Below are 16,724 nucleotides of genomic sequence, written 5' to 3'. Positions count from 1 at the left end.
ATTAGAGATTCATTTTATTCATGAAGAATTCACATTTTAGTACATGAATAATATTTATTAAAATCTTGAAATACATAAAAAGTTCTTCTTTAAATTAAACTTTTTTTTTAATTTTATTTTTTTAATGGGGCGACATCAATAAATCAGGATACATATATTCAAAGACAACAAGTCCAGGTTATCTTGTCTTTCAATTTGTTGCATACCCATCACCCAAAGTCAGATTGTCCTTCGTCACCTTCTATCTAGTTTTCTTTGTGCCCCTCCCCCTCCCCTTTCCCTATCCCTTTCCCCCCTCCCCCCGTAACCACCACACTCTTATCAATGTCTCTTAGTTTCACTTTTATGTCCCACCTACGTATGGAATAATGCAGTTCCTGTTTTTTTCTGATTTACATATTTCACTTGTATAATGTTATCAAGATCCCACCATTTTTGCAAACTTTTATCTTAAGAATGTAGGATGAAAATTCTTAGCTTATCAATATAGCTATTGGTGTTTGGACTGGGTAGGGGGTATTTGAAGCTAATGGGCATTGAATAGGAAATTTTACTCTGCCAGTCCAAACAGTTGCACCCACAAGACCTGAAATAACTGCATTCAAAGTCAAAGGACATGAAGTTACTCAGACAGAAATGAAAGAATAAAGCAAAGGTAATAGTGGGAAGCTTGTTGAAACCTGATCAAGACTGCCGTTCTTAGGTAAATAACTTTGTTCATTACTCAGAGACGCTTCCTTGAATCCCTATGTGACTATGGTGAAATTGAACATTGAATATAAAGGTAAATCCATAGTCAACATACACAGAAATTCATTCATAAAAAATGAATAAACTCAGTCTGATACATGAGCAATTAGGGCACATAAAACCAGTTTTTTTAATTGAGCATTTTAACTATTTGGATCAAAATAGTCAATTTGATATGACAAGAAATTAAGACAGTTATATATTAAGGTAGTGAATTCTTATTAGAATTGATTAAACTTCAGAAAAAAATAATTATTTACATCTAGTCAGTAATTAAAAGGAAAAACTGATAATCTAAAAAGTATCTGGCCCTGGCTGGATAGTTCAGTTGGTTAGAGCATCTTCCAGAAGAAGCACAAGGGTTGCTGGTTTGATCCTGGTCAGGGCACAGAGTGATGCTCCTCTGTCTGTCTGTCTGTCTTTCTCTCTTTATTTCTCATAAAATCAATAAATAAAAATTTAAAAATAAATAAAAGTATCTGATTTTAAAAAATGAAAAAGTTGCCTAATTACTCAAATTTCCATTTATTTATAACAAGAGAGAAAAATAGTATTTGTATTACAAGAATTGACTGTAAATAAAAAATAACCTGTTGAAAATTTAAAATCTTCTGAAAAAGATAATTTTTTGTTGCACTTGCTCTTTATTTATTTATTGTAGCAAGAGTGAGAGAGAAAAAGAGAGAGAGAGAAAGGGATAGACAGGGTCAGACAGACAGACAGGAAGGGAGAGAGATGAGAAGCATCAACTGATAGTTGCAGCACCTTAGTTGTTCATTGATTACTTTCTTATATGTACCTTGATTGAGGGGCTCCAGCTAAACCAGTGACCCCTTGCTCAAGTCAGTGAACTTGGGCTCAAGCCAGAGACATTGGGCTTCAGACCGGTGACCTTTCAGCCCAAGCCAGCGATCATAGGGTTATGTCTATAATCTCACGCTGAAGCTGGTGAGCCTCGGTTCAAGCTGCTCAGCCAGTGCTCAAACTGGATGAGTCCGTGCTCAAGCCGGCAACCTGGGGGTTTTGAACCTGGGTCCTAGGCATCCCAGGTTTTATTCACTGCGCCACTACCTGGTAAGGCTATTTTTTTTAATTTATTGGAGTGATTTAGGTTAATAAAATTATATAGTGCAAAATTCTATATTACAGAAAAGATAATTTCTAAAATCTCCTCTTTGGGGTATTAGTAAGTCTATTAAATATATATATATATATTTTTTTTTTTTCATGGGTTCACATTAATTATGGTAAAACTTTTGCATTTTTAGAATGATTAACTCATAATTTTAAACATAGCTTATTATACTTTAAAAAAGGCAGGATATGAAAGCAATGATATACACTTAAAAAGGAAATAAGATAGGTGCAGGTAGCTTTAAAGAAAAGGGAGATATAGCTTAACATTAGAAACATGACACATTGCTAAGTAGAAAATGTTTTCTGTTTGAAACTGGAAAAATTAAATTATAATTCATATAGATATTGATATATATATATATATATACAATGCATATACCCATTGTATTAAAAAAAATACGTATAAGAATCTTATAAAAAGGAAGTAAATAGACTTCAAAATCAGAGCCATAATTGTAACACATTCTCTTTATCTGTTATTCATTACAACATTGTAAATTTTTTAACTTTCTTGAGAATTAGTTTATACATAATATAATGATTAGTGTAAATTGATTTGAAGTTTGAATTTCTTACGTCAGGGAAGTCAGCTGATTAGAAAAAAAATACAAATTTACCCCACATAATTTCACATAATTTGTGTAGCTCATGTTTTTGTTTTTGTTTTTTCCTGTCATTTCATGCAGAATAATTTCTGCACATCGCAGCAAGAGCTTTGCCTTTTCCTAGTTCCTAAACAAAGCACATTGGGCTTCCTGGACCATAATGGAGAATGGGGTGGAAAGAGGATTGAAATTCAGTTGAGAATTTTTAAAGCCCAAAGAATAGATAATGTTCCCATTTAATCAAGCTTTGGATTGTAATTGATTTGAGCATAAGGACACAAACTCCTTTGTTTGCTGTTCCATGTCTTTAAACAGTCTCATGGGAGGAAATCATCAAAGTGTATTCTGTAAATGTGGAATTAACAAGGCAAAACTAAAGACACTTAAGTTTGCATAATAAATTGTGGCTATTCACTAAATTGTCCAGAAAAAGATCTAATCTGCCTTACAGATTATTTAAAAATTTAACCTTTTCCATTGCTCAGTTGGAAAAAGTTGGCTCAGCATTGTCAATATACCAACAAAATGAAGGTGCAAGTTCAGTTAAAAAAAAAAAAAAGAAAAAATATTGTGACAGAACATAAAAACTTAGAATCTAATATGAATAAAATTTCAATTTAAAATAAATATTCGAGTACTTATGTCAACTTTGACTACATACACAGAGGTTTAGTTTTCTATGTAGAAATAAAGTGATTATGAAAAATTTCACCACTGTGGAGACTAAGAATTTAAATTTTGGGAAACATTTATAAAGAAGGTTATCTTCATAGGATGACACTTTTAAAAAGCATCAAAAAATGTAATCTCTTCTTATCAAAAAAGAATGGCAAATATCACTTCACTAAGATTTATGTAATTTCTAAATTTAAGCAATTTGATGAGTTTTTCTTACATGCAATTAACTTTTATGTTCCAGAATGATTCAACTATGAGAAGTTAACTGTCAATTAGTACTCAGAATCTTATTCTAATTGACACTTCATAAGGTTTGCTAATTATGCAAAAAGCATTAAATTTTTACGTGTTTTAGTTAAATTGGAAAAACTGATTTGTTTACATATACATATGTACTAATTTCTATATCCTCAATAGAATAGTTCCATGAAATTAAAATAATGTCATGAATTTGAGATAAATGTATGATTAAAGGTAATTTTTTTGTTTATTCTCTTGTATCTATTTGAAGACTAAAACCAAAAGGACTCTGACTTATTCTGTAAGGTAACATGATTTATAATATGGAGTTATAAGGGAATGTCTTTTGCAAAGTTAGGTAAAAACACTCTTCAAATAGAATAAGACTTAGTGTGTTAAGAAGTTTTATTAGAACACATGACATGTCTGTGTTTGGAGGACTGACTCTAATCCTAGACTTTGCATATTTGGAAATTTTATTTTATTAGTTTGCTCAGGTATTATCAAAGTGAGTGAATGAGACTAAATTAACTTATTAATCTTAAGAAAAATCGCTTTTTTATACATAATGCCTCTGGGGTTTTTTTTTGTATTTTTCTTAAGCTGGAAATGGGGAGGCAGTCAGACAGACTCCTGCATGTGCCCTACTGATCTCCACCCGGCCCGCCCACCAGGGGGGCATCGCTCTGTCATGACCAGAGCCACTCTAGCGCCTGGGGCAGAGGCCAAGGAGCCATCCCCAGCGTCCGGGCCATCTTTTGCTCCAATGGAGCTTTGGCTGTGAAAGGGGAAGAGAGAGACAGAGAGGAAGGAGAGGGGGAGGGGTGGAGAGGCAGATGGGCGCTTCTCCTGTGTGCTCTGGCCGGGAATTGAACCTGGGACTTCCGCACGCCAGGCCGATGCTCTACCACTGACCCAACCAGCCAGGGCTGGTTTCTTAATGTATAGTGAAAAGAAGATCAAGTTACTTGGAATCAGAAAGGATTTTCATATATTTATTCATACTTAAAAAGAATACAGGGATCATTCCTACTCTTCCAAGTGTGCATTAGACACAACTGACCCTGTTTAGGACAGTACTGGACAAGTACATTAGTTTTTGTAACTTTTCTACTTTACAACCTATATGGCTCAGCACTACTTTGTTTTATTACCAACTTTATGAAGTTTGTATTTCTAATATTACATTATTATTTTTAATATTATATTATGTTATTTTAAATAAAATAAAATTTAGGTTGACCACTGTCTATGTCATAAAGTGAGGCATTTAACTACTATTAATAAATGATATCAAAATACAATATAAGAGAAGTTACTAGAAAAATTTTATTCCCATGTCTCTTCTCTGTTGATATTTTGCAACTTCCATTTTGTATACAGAAGCAGTTTCTAATCTCACCCATGATTCTTTTTGGGTCATCTCACTTTCAAATTACCAGCTATCTCTTTTCTCATTAGATCCATAAAATAAATAATATATTTCATAGGCTGTAATCCAAAAGCATTGGTTTATAACAAAATTTCAAGAATTTTTTTAGCAAAATGAGGAAAAAAGATTTTTGCTAAGGCTAAATGTAGTTAACTTATTTTTGGTATTGTGTCTCCTTTACTTTATTGAAAAGATGTGTATCATAAATATAAATTGCAATAAATATAACTATTTTTATTAGTGGAAAATATAGAATGCTGGCAATATTTATATAGGAAAAGGACAATTTCCTTTCACTCTGCTCTCCTTTTTTGTCCAGGAATCACTACTGGATAGATAAAAGTCTTCTAGTGTTTTAGACACTGGTCATTGTCAATAGGGATGCCCTAATACTTTTGGGATGGGTGCAAGGCTCAGAAAGACAGAACAACACAATTGATTATGTTAGAATGATTCTCTATAGCAGATCTAGGGAATTGACCAGAGTGCCGTAAAAGCTTAGCTATTTGTTTTTCTGAAAGAAAGAAATTGTGAAAATAAAGATAGAACTTGGCAGAAAGTTTATTTATTTATTTATTTATTTAATTTAAAGGGAAGGAAAATAGCAAGTCCCTCAGCTTGTTCTAAGTGAGAGATCAATACAGGAGTGAATTTGTCTAGTGACCTGATGGCACTAAGATCTCCAAAAGTATAATTGCTTGGAAGCTGAAAAGCGTCTGGAGAAAATAATTCATACTTTATTTGCTGCTATTGGCAAGATCTGTTAGAACACTTGACATAGTTTAGGTAAATTTTTAAAGAACATTTCTAAATGGTAGGTTATTTACTATAAGTCTTTATTATTACATTTTAATTGTGTATTTAGTTTTATGGAGAAAAACTTTTATGCACAAATATTTTCTGCTCCTTTAATTTGGTGTTACACAGATTTTAATTTTCTTCAACATTTAACAAGAAAATTTAGTGTATTCTTTCTTTTTTTTGTGACAGAGAGACAGAGAGAGGAAAAGATAAGGACAGGAAGGCAGGAAGGGAGAAAGATGAGAAGCATCAGTTCTTCATTGTGGCTCCTTAGTCTCCTTAGTGTTCATTGATTGTTTTCTCGTATGTGCCTTGACCAAGGTACTAAAAAGTGAGTGACCCCTTGCTCAAGCAGCAACCCCGGGCTCAAGCCAGTGAGCTTGGGCTTCAAGCCAGCAACTTTTGGGTTTGAGTCAAGGACTGTGGGGCTGTGGGGTCATGTCTATGATGCCTGCTCACTCCAGTGACTCTGCGCTCAAGCTGGTGAGCCTGCACTCAAGCTGGATTAGCCCACACTCAAGCCAACGACCTTGAGGTTTTGAACCTGTTTCCTCCAGGTACCAGTCTGATGCTCTATCCACTGTGCCACCACCTGGTCAGACATACTATATTCTTTCTTGTATAAATGTCTCAGTGTATATTTCTTTAATCCATATTTTAACTCTGTGTATATGTGGTTCTCATTCAACAGTGGACTCAATCTTCAATCTTAGCATTGCATGTACACACTGTGTGATTGAATGTGAGTCACAAACTCTTGTGCTTTTAGTAATCTGATATTTTTTTCCAAACAGCTTTTCCACCATTATTACCTCAGGTCAACAAAAGTCCTTAGAGGTAAATATTTTTAGGGAAGTAGAAATATATGACACAGAGAGACTTTTATCAGGCAGAAATATAAACACCTTCTTATAAAAAGAAGACTATCCAGGGTTAAAAGGGAATGTCTTGACTTGTGGTCTTTGTCATTTATATACTTTTTAGATAAAATATATGAGATTTATCTTCCATATATGTGGGTGGACCACAGAGTGCATTCCTAGCAGTTGCGGCTGATGCAATGCTGTGAAAATACTCCAGCTGCCTCCTGGGCATATGTAAGAAGGGCAATCGCCCACTATAAGGAAGTGACTCAGTGCCAACCACTCAGCTCCCTGATCTTTTCAGCCATTGGCTATGAAGGACATGCTATAACATCCTATTGGCTGAATCCATGTATATAAGCTAGCTTACTTCCTGAATAAAGTGGATCTGCGTCACTGAACCTGGTCCACGGAGTCGGGTCCTTGCGTCTCCTTCATCCTCACCCTGGCAGGACTTGTCCACACTTCCTCTCAGGCATAGTCAATGTGGAGAAGCCTAGGGCTGTGGCTTTGAACAAGTGAAGACTGAACCACTTAGTGGGTTCCCAAGAAACCTTGTCAAGCAGGTTGGGGAGGGGGGTTCCTGGGATCCAAATTGGCTGAAAAACACAAGCATAAGCTCTCCCTTGCATTAGAAGAGGGTGCGATGCTTGCCACTGTGCCATGGCTGGGTCCTTCCAGCATCATTTCAGAGAGAGGGGCAAGGGAGAGAGAGAACAAGAGATACAGAAAAATAGACAAGACAGACGGACAGAAAGAAAAAAGAAACATGGGGGCGCTCAAGCTGGTGAGCCTGCACCAGGCTGGCCCATGGGTCTGCAGCAAGAACACGCGTTGGAGTTAAAGCTGGGGTAGAAAATGGCATCTAAGGGGCTGGGTGGGGCATTGGTTGGTTTCATTTCTGTGTGCTCAGCAGTGATTTTGTCAAACTCGGAGGCTAAACTACTTTCCTTCTCAGTGGAGGGGGGAGAATAGGAAGGTAGGGGCTCCCCAGAGAGAGGGCTAGCCTATAATATTTTTGGCACTGGAGGAGGGTCCCCAGCAGGAGCACTGATCAGGCAGGTACCACTATCAGGGCAGGAATGAGGCCGAGAGGGAAGGTTTGTCCCCCATGTACTTCGATCTAACGAACACATCAGAGAGCTCAGGCCCAAGTACCCAAGTACCCCAAAGGGGTGCAACCTCAATCCAGGGATTGAGACCAGAGAGAATCTCCCAGTAAGTACAGAGATTCCTTTCACTAACTTCAACTCACCTACTCTGCAATAGGGCATGCAGGGCTTAAGCCTGCGGGGCTCAAGAGTGGGAGAGAAGGTTTCCCATTGCAGAGAGTCACTCACCATCCCTTGGATGCCAGTTAGATCCCTGGCCCACGTTGGGTGCCAGTAGTGTACTAGTCCTGCCAAGGGTGTGGACAACAGAGACGCAAAGACCGGACTCCAGGGACCAGGTTTAGTTACGCAGATCCACCTTATTCAGGAAGTAAGCTAGCTTATATGAACAGGTTCAGCCTATAGGGTGTTACAGCATGTTCCTCAAAGCCAATGGCTGAAAAGATCAGAAAGCTGTGTGGTTGGTGCTGAGTCACTTCCTTATAGTGGGCGAGCTCCCTTCCTAGGTATCCCCAGGCAGGTTCTGGGAGCTGGAGTATTCTCCTAGTATTGCATCAGCCACAGCTGCTAGGAATGTGCTCTGCGCTCCACCCACAGGAAAGAGGTCCTCAGCATTTTAGAAGAAGACCTAGTGGCCAGCATACATGCCCCATCACCTGGGAGGATGTGGAGACTTTGGTGAGGTAGGCCCAGAGAATGGCCACTGATGGGCCCCCAGGCCCTGGTGCTCAGTTGTTGCTTGTGTGTACTATAGTGACTGTGGACTCACAGACGCGGGTGGACCTTCACATCTGGGCTCTTTTCTCCACCCTGGCATAATTATGCCTGTTGAAGTTAATAGTCCACAGTTTCTAGCAGTATATTCCAGTAACTGCTCCCTTAGTCTCCCTTGTGGCAATAGTGGCCGGGAATCCCAACAGTGGAAAGGCACTATATGGGGTAACCTCAGTGACCCAATGCTACTTAAGTTTACTCTGAATAATAACACCGTCTCCTTGGAGGGGTGGGTCCTCCTTCAAAATTATACTACGGGGGACTTTGATGAAAATGGTACTACCAACCAAGGCTCAGTACTTGGCATACAAGCCCTTCTCCCCCTAGCTACCAACAGCTGGGCCCACCCCACTAACCTTGTCTTTCCAGGGTCGCCTCTTTGCCCGTTCCTGTATGACAAACATCTAAGAACACTCCTGAGAGAAGGAATTCCCTGGAGAGACTGCCGCATTGCCTCTGGCCCGGATGCAAAAACCATCAACCTCGGAGTTTGGCATCAGAGGCTGAGAGATGGAATGTAACCAAATGCAGTATGCAGCTCATGGCAAGCCATCTGTTCTGTGTTTGGATGCTGGGACCTTTGTGGGAAGGGGGCATGCATGGACCTACGTCCATTTTTTATAATCAAAATGGAACTGTGATTAACGGCACCTAGAAGGTCTCTGTAACACAATGGGAGGTAAATGACATCCCAACCCCTAGGAGGAATCCCCTGTTTAAGACCTCCATTTTATTTCCTCACTAGTCAAACATTACAGAAGTTTGCCTCATTGTTTAATCCAGCTAATCAATTAGCATATAGTATAATAGGTATTATAGTTGTTTTAGTTCTACTAGAGTTCCGTTGCATAATGCGTAGCATTCAGAAGCTACAACAACAGCAAGCTGTCATTCATCAAGTCCAATTGGCTTTAATTAAAAGAGAAGGGGGAGATGTGGGTGGAATGCAGAGCACATTCCTAGCAGCTGTGGCTGATGCAATGCTATGAGAATACTCCAGCTCCCAAAACCCTCCTGGGCATACCCAGGAAGGGAGCTTGCCTGCTATAAGGAAGTGACTCAGCTTCCTGATATTTTCAGTGATTGGCTATGAAGGACATGCTGTAACATCTTATTGGCTGAACCTATGTATATAAGCTAGCTTACTTCCTGAATAAAGTGGATCTGCATCACTGAGCCTGGTCCCCAGAGTCGAGTCTTTGCATCTTTGTCGTCCTCACCCCCGGCAGGACTTGTCCACATATATATAATAGGATAATATATTTGATCCCCTATACCCCTGGTTGGCAAACTGCGGCTTGCAAGCCACGTGAGGTTTTTTGGCCCCGTGTGTGTGGCTCTCTCACATAATACTATGTGCAGGTGCTACCTCAATAAGGAATGTACCTACTTTTATGTTTAAGTTTAAAAATTTGACTCTCAAAAGAAATTTCAATTGTACTGTTGATATTTGGCTCTATTGACTAGTGAGTTTGCCAACCACTGCCCTATACTAACTCTCTTCTCATGAATGCATTTTTCTTTCTTGGTTAATTTGTGTCCATTCTGTTGAGCTTTTTTCCCCATTATTGCATTAGATATCAAAAGAGCAAATGTCATCTACAAAAAGAAAAGTATATAAGATATACTGTCAGAAGGGAAGCAGAAGATTTTCAGACAATGGCAAGAATTGTCAAGGAATAATAACATAATATCAAAATTTGAGGACTTCTTTTTTAATTTCAAACTCCAAGCAAGAACTGGGTAACAAATGTTTTGAAAAAGAAATAAAAAGGCAGAGGACTCTTGTGTTTTGGCCCAATAGAGTAGCAAAGATGGGATGGTACACTTGGACAGGAAGTAGGCCCCTAGTTCCCCACAACCTGCAATGTAGCAAGTAGAAAATACAGGTACAGGGGGTCCTTGGGTTATGGCAATCTCGACATATGAGGTTTGGAGTGTATAATGCTCATTTCCAAAAAAAAAACTTAAAAAATAGAGATGTGAGTGTTTCAGCTTATGCCGTTAGTGCTCTACCTAAATACTACAGGGTAAACAAGTATGGTTGCGTGCAGTAAAAGAATACAGAGTAATGTGGCATATAAGTGAGGGAGTTGACATCCCCTAGTACACTTAATTATGCCATTTTGGACTGTTAAGAGCTCAAGTGTTCTATCTGTGTTAGGATAGGTTGTGTTTCGACTTACACCAAAATTTGAGTTTCAGCACTGTCATAGGAATGAAACTGTGTTGTAACCTGAGGACTCCCTGTATATCCTTAAATACCTCAAATGCCCACTAGTCTAGAGGTAGTGGAGGGTAATTGGTGAGCTCACCTGGAGGCTTTTTGTGGTTAGGGTAAGATTTAACATACACAGAGTGCTGCAAGTCTGACTGCTCATGTTAACAGGATTTGGATGTATACTGCAATCCAATCTCAGGGCTCTGTTGTGAATATGATTGCAGAAGCTGGGCTCAGAGTGCAGGAAGGGGTAGCTGCACATTCATCTAAGACTGCCTGCAATATAACATAGTTGCAACAGCTTTGAAAGTGGTGCCTCATAGCTCAACACAGAGAATAGCATGCAGACCCAAAGAACCTGAATAGCAACCAAAAGTGTTTAAGTAATTTTGATTTTTAGGAATGGTAGAAATTATACAAAATAAAATAAACTATTTTTAAGAAAGAAATTAAAGGAGAGTGTCTAAATTTTGTAGGTGGAGTTGCTGAATCTCTCATTGCATTTGTGTTTCCTTTTATTGTTTTATATTCATCCCCTCCATTGGCATTTCTACTTTCATTCCATTATGTTTGTCTAGGTTCTATTACCTTTTCAAAGCCTACATTTCCACCCCCACCCCCCGTGTTCTGGAGAGGTTATCAAAGGTAAAAACCTTGGGCCAGTTAAGTCACCTTCAGAGGCATTACTTTTTTAAAGTCTTGAAGTTGTTCTTTCATCTCCTATTTAAAGAAACTGTGCCAAGTTCTCAGTTAAAGTTTTTAACAAATATTTGAAGAATCATGCGAGATTTGCTTATTTTTTTTTAAGAGTTTAGCCATTGCTAAAAATCTGAGTCAGAGGAAATGATTGAACAGAAGTGTAACAACAAGTCATAAAAGCTTAAGGAGTGGTTCCATTTGGGCTATCACTCTAAATCCCATCAACTCAATAATGGGAAACCACTAGACAATAGTTATGTTGCCAAAGAGTTGACTGACAGCCTCTGTCAAGTAGGCTAGAATACTAAGGGCAAATAATTACAAAATTATTTGTTTTCAATAGAACTAATGTTTTTATTTCCAAAATAATAATAAGATTTATCCCACTATGCTATTGATACATTAAAGGTAGTGATAGCCATCACTTTTCAGAGTAATTAGAATTCAAACTGTTTTATAAGTAAAAGCTATTAGTACATATTCATTCATTCAAATTATAGTGCTCATGTATTTTTAATAAATGCCAATACAAAAATCATTAATTGTATTACTCATATCTACTTATTTTTTATAAAATATGTGTTATTTACATGCTTTATATATTTAACACTTATGACAACCCTTTGAAGTTGCTGCTGTTTTGTCCCCACTTCATAGATGGATGAAACTGAAGTTCAGAGAGCTCAAAATAACATGCCCCAAAGCTCAGAACTAGTAAGTGCTAAAATGAGGATTCTGATCACAACAACCAGAATCCACAGAAACTCATATTTGTTAATCATGATGATATAGATCTTAACAATTAAATTTTACTTTCCTTGGTTAAAGCAAAGTTCTGTTTTCTACAGAAAATTGTGATTAAATTTTTAAAAGTATTGCATATATGGCAAACATTTGTGAGCCTGTTCTCTTTTAAGTGTTTATATTAACTAATTCCCAAGATTGGAATATTTACCATTACATGAACTTAGACTAAAACAGAGGCCAGAACACTTCTAATTTGTTCCTATTTGCACTATCCTGAACTGCATCATAAATATTTCCTATAAAGAAAACTAAGGAAGTTTCACAAATAAAGTGCTATAATTATCAGAGATTTTATTATTTTCTTTTTATTTTGCCATCTCTTCTCATTCCCATTCCCTTTCTCTCATCCTCCTCTTTTTCTCCTTCTTTTTGCTCTTTTCCCTTCTCTTTCTCAACTTTTTTTTTTTTTTTTTAGTTAGAGGAAGAAAGAGACAGAGACAGACCGGAAGAGAGAGAGATGAGAAGCATCAGCTCATAGATGTGGCACCTTAGTTGTTCATTGATTGCTTTCTCATATGTTCCTTGACTGGAGACAGGGCAAGGGGGCACTCCAGGTGAGCCAGTGACCCCTTACTCAAGCCAGTGACCCTGGGATTCAAACTAGTGACTTTTGGCCTCAAGCCAGCTACCATGGGCAGTATGTCTATGATCCCATGCTCAAGCTGGTGACTTCGGGATTTCTTACCTGGGTCATCAGCATACCAGGCTGACGCTCTATTTTGTTGTGCCACCACCTGGTCAGGCTCTTTTTCATCTTCATCTTTATTGTCTTCCTCCTAATCTATCTGTAGTTTGTGGCATAGAAAAATATTAATAAGTAAGAAAACCCACAGCCCCTAAATAATTTACTCAATGCAACCACCTGAAAATACTATAGTATATTTTATTTATATTTCACAAACAGAAATAAAAAATATTTCTAAAATATTGATGAAATTATAATAGAGTTAGAATTAATCATTTGTATATCATATACTTTAAACATTTTGGAGAAAAATATTTCTAAAAATTATCTTCAGGGTGTCCAGAGTTATTAATTAAAGCTTGAAGAAAATCTCTTGGCTTCTGAGCAACAAAATTTAGAGAAGAAAGTTTATTCTGGGAGACGTCTTCTAACTTTAACCAAATTTAAAATGGACTCATTCTATAGAAATGTCAATGAGAAATCATGTAGGAATTCAGAGTACTACAGTATGACTATATATAGCAGGGGTCAGGAACCTATGACTCGTGAGCCAGATGTGGCTCTTTTGATGGCTGCATCTGACTCACAGACAAATCTTTAATAGAACAATAATAATGTTAAAAATATAAAACATTCTCATGTATTACAATCCATTCATTTCCTACTGCTCATGTTCGTGGTTGTGGGTGGCTGGAGCCAATCACAGCTGTCCTCCAGGACAACAACAAATTTTTATTGGATAATGCATAAGTTACATGGGTCGTTGTATGGCTCTCACAAAATTACATTTTATAATATGTGGCGTTCATGGCTCTCTCAGCTAAAAACAGTTCCTGACCCCTTTCTCCATTATTGATTAAAGGATCAGTAGTGATTGGATTTATGTTGAGTGAAAATTCTCTTGTTTGGCTGCTCTCCTGCTTCCCTTTGCTGGTATTGCTGTTTCTGGAGGAAATATTCACTTCAGATTTGGGGTGTGACTCGTCCTAGGGGTAAGGGTGGCTGTCTCCCAAAATTTTTCTCCCTGTGCCTCCTAGATTACACTCTCTTCCTGCTACTCTGGTATTCTCCTCTCTCCCCGTCCCCTGGAGCCCCAGGTGAGTGGTTGTGAGAGAAGTGTTCTGCGCGGTCCCTTTAAGAAGAATCCTGGGTCTGAGACATCAGACTCTTTCTCACAAACAGTATCCTGTCTTGTTTCCAGCTAAATATTGTCCTTATGCCTCTTCTGGGCTCTGAGGCTGCAGGCTGGGGCTTTGTTCCTGGGGCTCAGGACCCTCCCCTCTCTGCTAAACTCACTTCCCGCTACGCGAGTCTCTCCTGGCTGGGCTGCTGTTCACTCCGGGGAGCTGAGCAGCCCTCTCCACGTTTTCGCTTTTCCTACCAGTCTCGGTGTGGCTTCTTCAGTGTTCCTTGGTTGAAGAGTCCTCTTAGTTTAGTCCAAGTTGGTTTTTCCAGATGATAGTTCTTAAAATTAGTTTGTAATCCACTTTGGTTCTGGGAGGTGGATGTTGGTACGTCCGCCTACTCCAGTGCCATCTTGTCTTCCTGAAAATTCTCTTTTATTGCACTTTTTCCTCATATGAGCCTTATTTGCCTATATATGTTAAAATAATATGTGCTCATCACATTGCTGCTCTGCCATAATTGTAGCTGTAATATAGAACAAGAGCACCTTGTCATTTTATTGTTAAAATTGAATTTCACATTATGTTGTTTTATTTTATAAAACAATACCCCTAAATTTATATTAATACATATTTATGCCTTTTCACTTATTATGGGAGAAATTTGATTTTTTACTTAGTTCTTTAAAATTATACTTTTTCTTAGGTGAATTCACAGTTGTAATATTTGTTCTGATTTTCTTGGAGATTGAGTTCTCTGCTTCCATCAATACTGATTGGAGTAGAGGGAAAAGGGTAAGTCTCAAGATCTTTAGAAAATAATTCATACCTCCTAACCCATATGTCTCAAGCACAAACACATAAGATTCTATCAATCCTCACTTCCCAATTGATAGTTTCCAATTACCAAAGTACTTGCTGCATAGCTAGTGGATAGTAGAAAAAGATTAACTGAACTTAATTCTGTAAAGAAAGTAGCACAATTAGCTATAAGTCTAGTTGAGTCATCAATCATACTTTTAAAGGAATTATCCATTTCAGGATTGTTTTATTTTTAGCTTAGAAAAGTAAGCTAAAATTATGTCATTGTTTTTGTTATCTTGTATCTGTATTTTATGGAAAGGTCAATAGTTGAGATGCAAGACTTTATTTAGCTTTTCTTTAAGCACATTATCTTTTTTTATAAGATTGTGAACTTTTAAATATACTTTCTACAAGGAATTCTCCATAGTTCAGATGAATTTCTGAGGTATGGAATTTATAAAAATCATGCTTGACTCTAAGAGGGCTTTAATTAACTTCAGTTACAATAATATGGAATCATCTTGTTATTGGAAAACTTTTCTCTGTTTCTATAGAAACATAAAAGTGTAGTAATTTATTAAACTAATCATTTTATTTATCTAAACCTAAAAGCTGCTGAGGCAAAAAAATAATAGAAAAAAATCTCAATTAGATTTGAAAAGCCAAGTTGATGATTTAATTAATTACATTTAAAAAGTATATTTTATCCTCACTGATATAAGAATATAATTTCAATGCTTTGATTATATACTTAAAGCCTTTTAAAGCTTTTCATTTAAAATATAAAATGTTGGCTCAAGGAATAATAAACTTGAAATTGGTATAATCTTTATTGAAACAGGATGTAATTTATGTGTTCAAATTTATTTTTATATCTGTAATATTTTAGGCAAGTTAGCTTTTGTCTATCTCTTATAAAAAATTAAAATTAAAAAATGATGATATTTTCTTTAAGTAAAATAATCTATGGTCACTAGCTGAGTAGAGAGATTATTGAGGGTTGTGTGGTTATAAACAATACAGAAATAAATCCATATTATAGTAAAAGACTCCATTTTCAACCACCCATTTCCTTGGGTAATCACTATTAGCAGTTTGCTTGTGTATCTTTCTAGACATATATTTTTCAAAATTAAACATACACATGTACATTATTTGAAGTCTTATTTTATTTATTCCTTTTATCACACTTATTTCCAAATTACATTGTTTCTTTTCTTTTCTTTTCTTTTTATACAGGGACAGAGAGTGAGTCAGAGAGAGAGATAGATAGGACAGACAGACAGGAACGGCGAGAGGTGAGAAGGATCAATCATCAGTTTTTCATTGCGACACCTTAGTTGTTCATTGATTGCTTTCTCATATGTGCCTTGACTGCGGACCCTCAGCAGACTGACTGACTAACCCCTTACTCGAGCCAGCAACCTTGGGTCCAAGCTGATGAGCTTTTTGCTTAATCCAGACGAGCCCGCACTTAAGCTGGCGACCTCGGGGTCTTGTACCTAGGTCCTCTGCATCCCAGTCCAACACTCTATCCACTGCGCCACAGCCTGGTCATTGTTTCTTGTACTTTAAAAAACATTTACTACATGAGATGATAAATAACCTCTTGTTTCTTTCTTATTGAAATATTTTTGTCTATTTTATTTAATTTTAATTTTTAATTTATTTTGTTAACATGGTTTCAAGTGTCCCACTCCATAGAACACATTCAAACCCCCGGAACCGTGTACCTCATGCCCCATGCACACTCTTTACATTCTCATTTCACCCCCTTTGCCCTCCCTTAATCCCTCTCCATCCTCTCTTTTCCGCTGGGACTTGCTACCCTGTTCTCAGTATTTATGTGTTATGTATATATAATTTGGCTAACCCCGTTACCTTCTATGATCCCATCCCCTCTTCCTCTTTAACCTCTGACAGCTCTTCTTCTGTTACTTGTGGCCCCACTTCTGTTTCTATTTTGTTCCTTAGTTTATTGTACTCATTAGA

Source organism: Saccopteryx leptura, chromosome 5, assembly GCF_036850995.1.
Source record: "Saccopteryx leptura isolate mSacLep1 chromosome 5, mSacLep1_pri_phased_curated, whole genome shotgun sequence".
In the NCBI taxonomy this organism is placed as follows: Eukaryota; Metazoa; Chordata; class Mammalia; order Chiroptera; family Emballonuridae; genus Saccopteryx; species Saccopteryx leptura.
Note: the sequence above shows the minus strand (reverse complement) of the source record.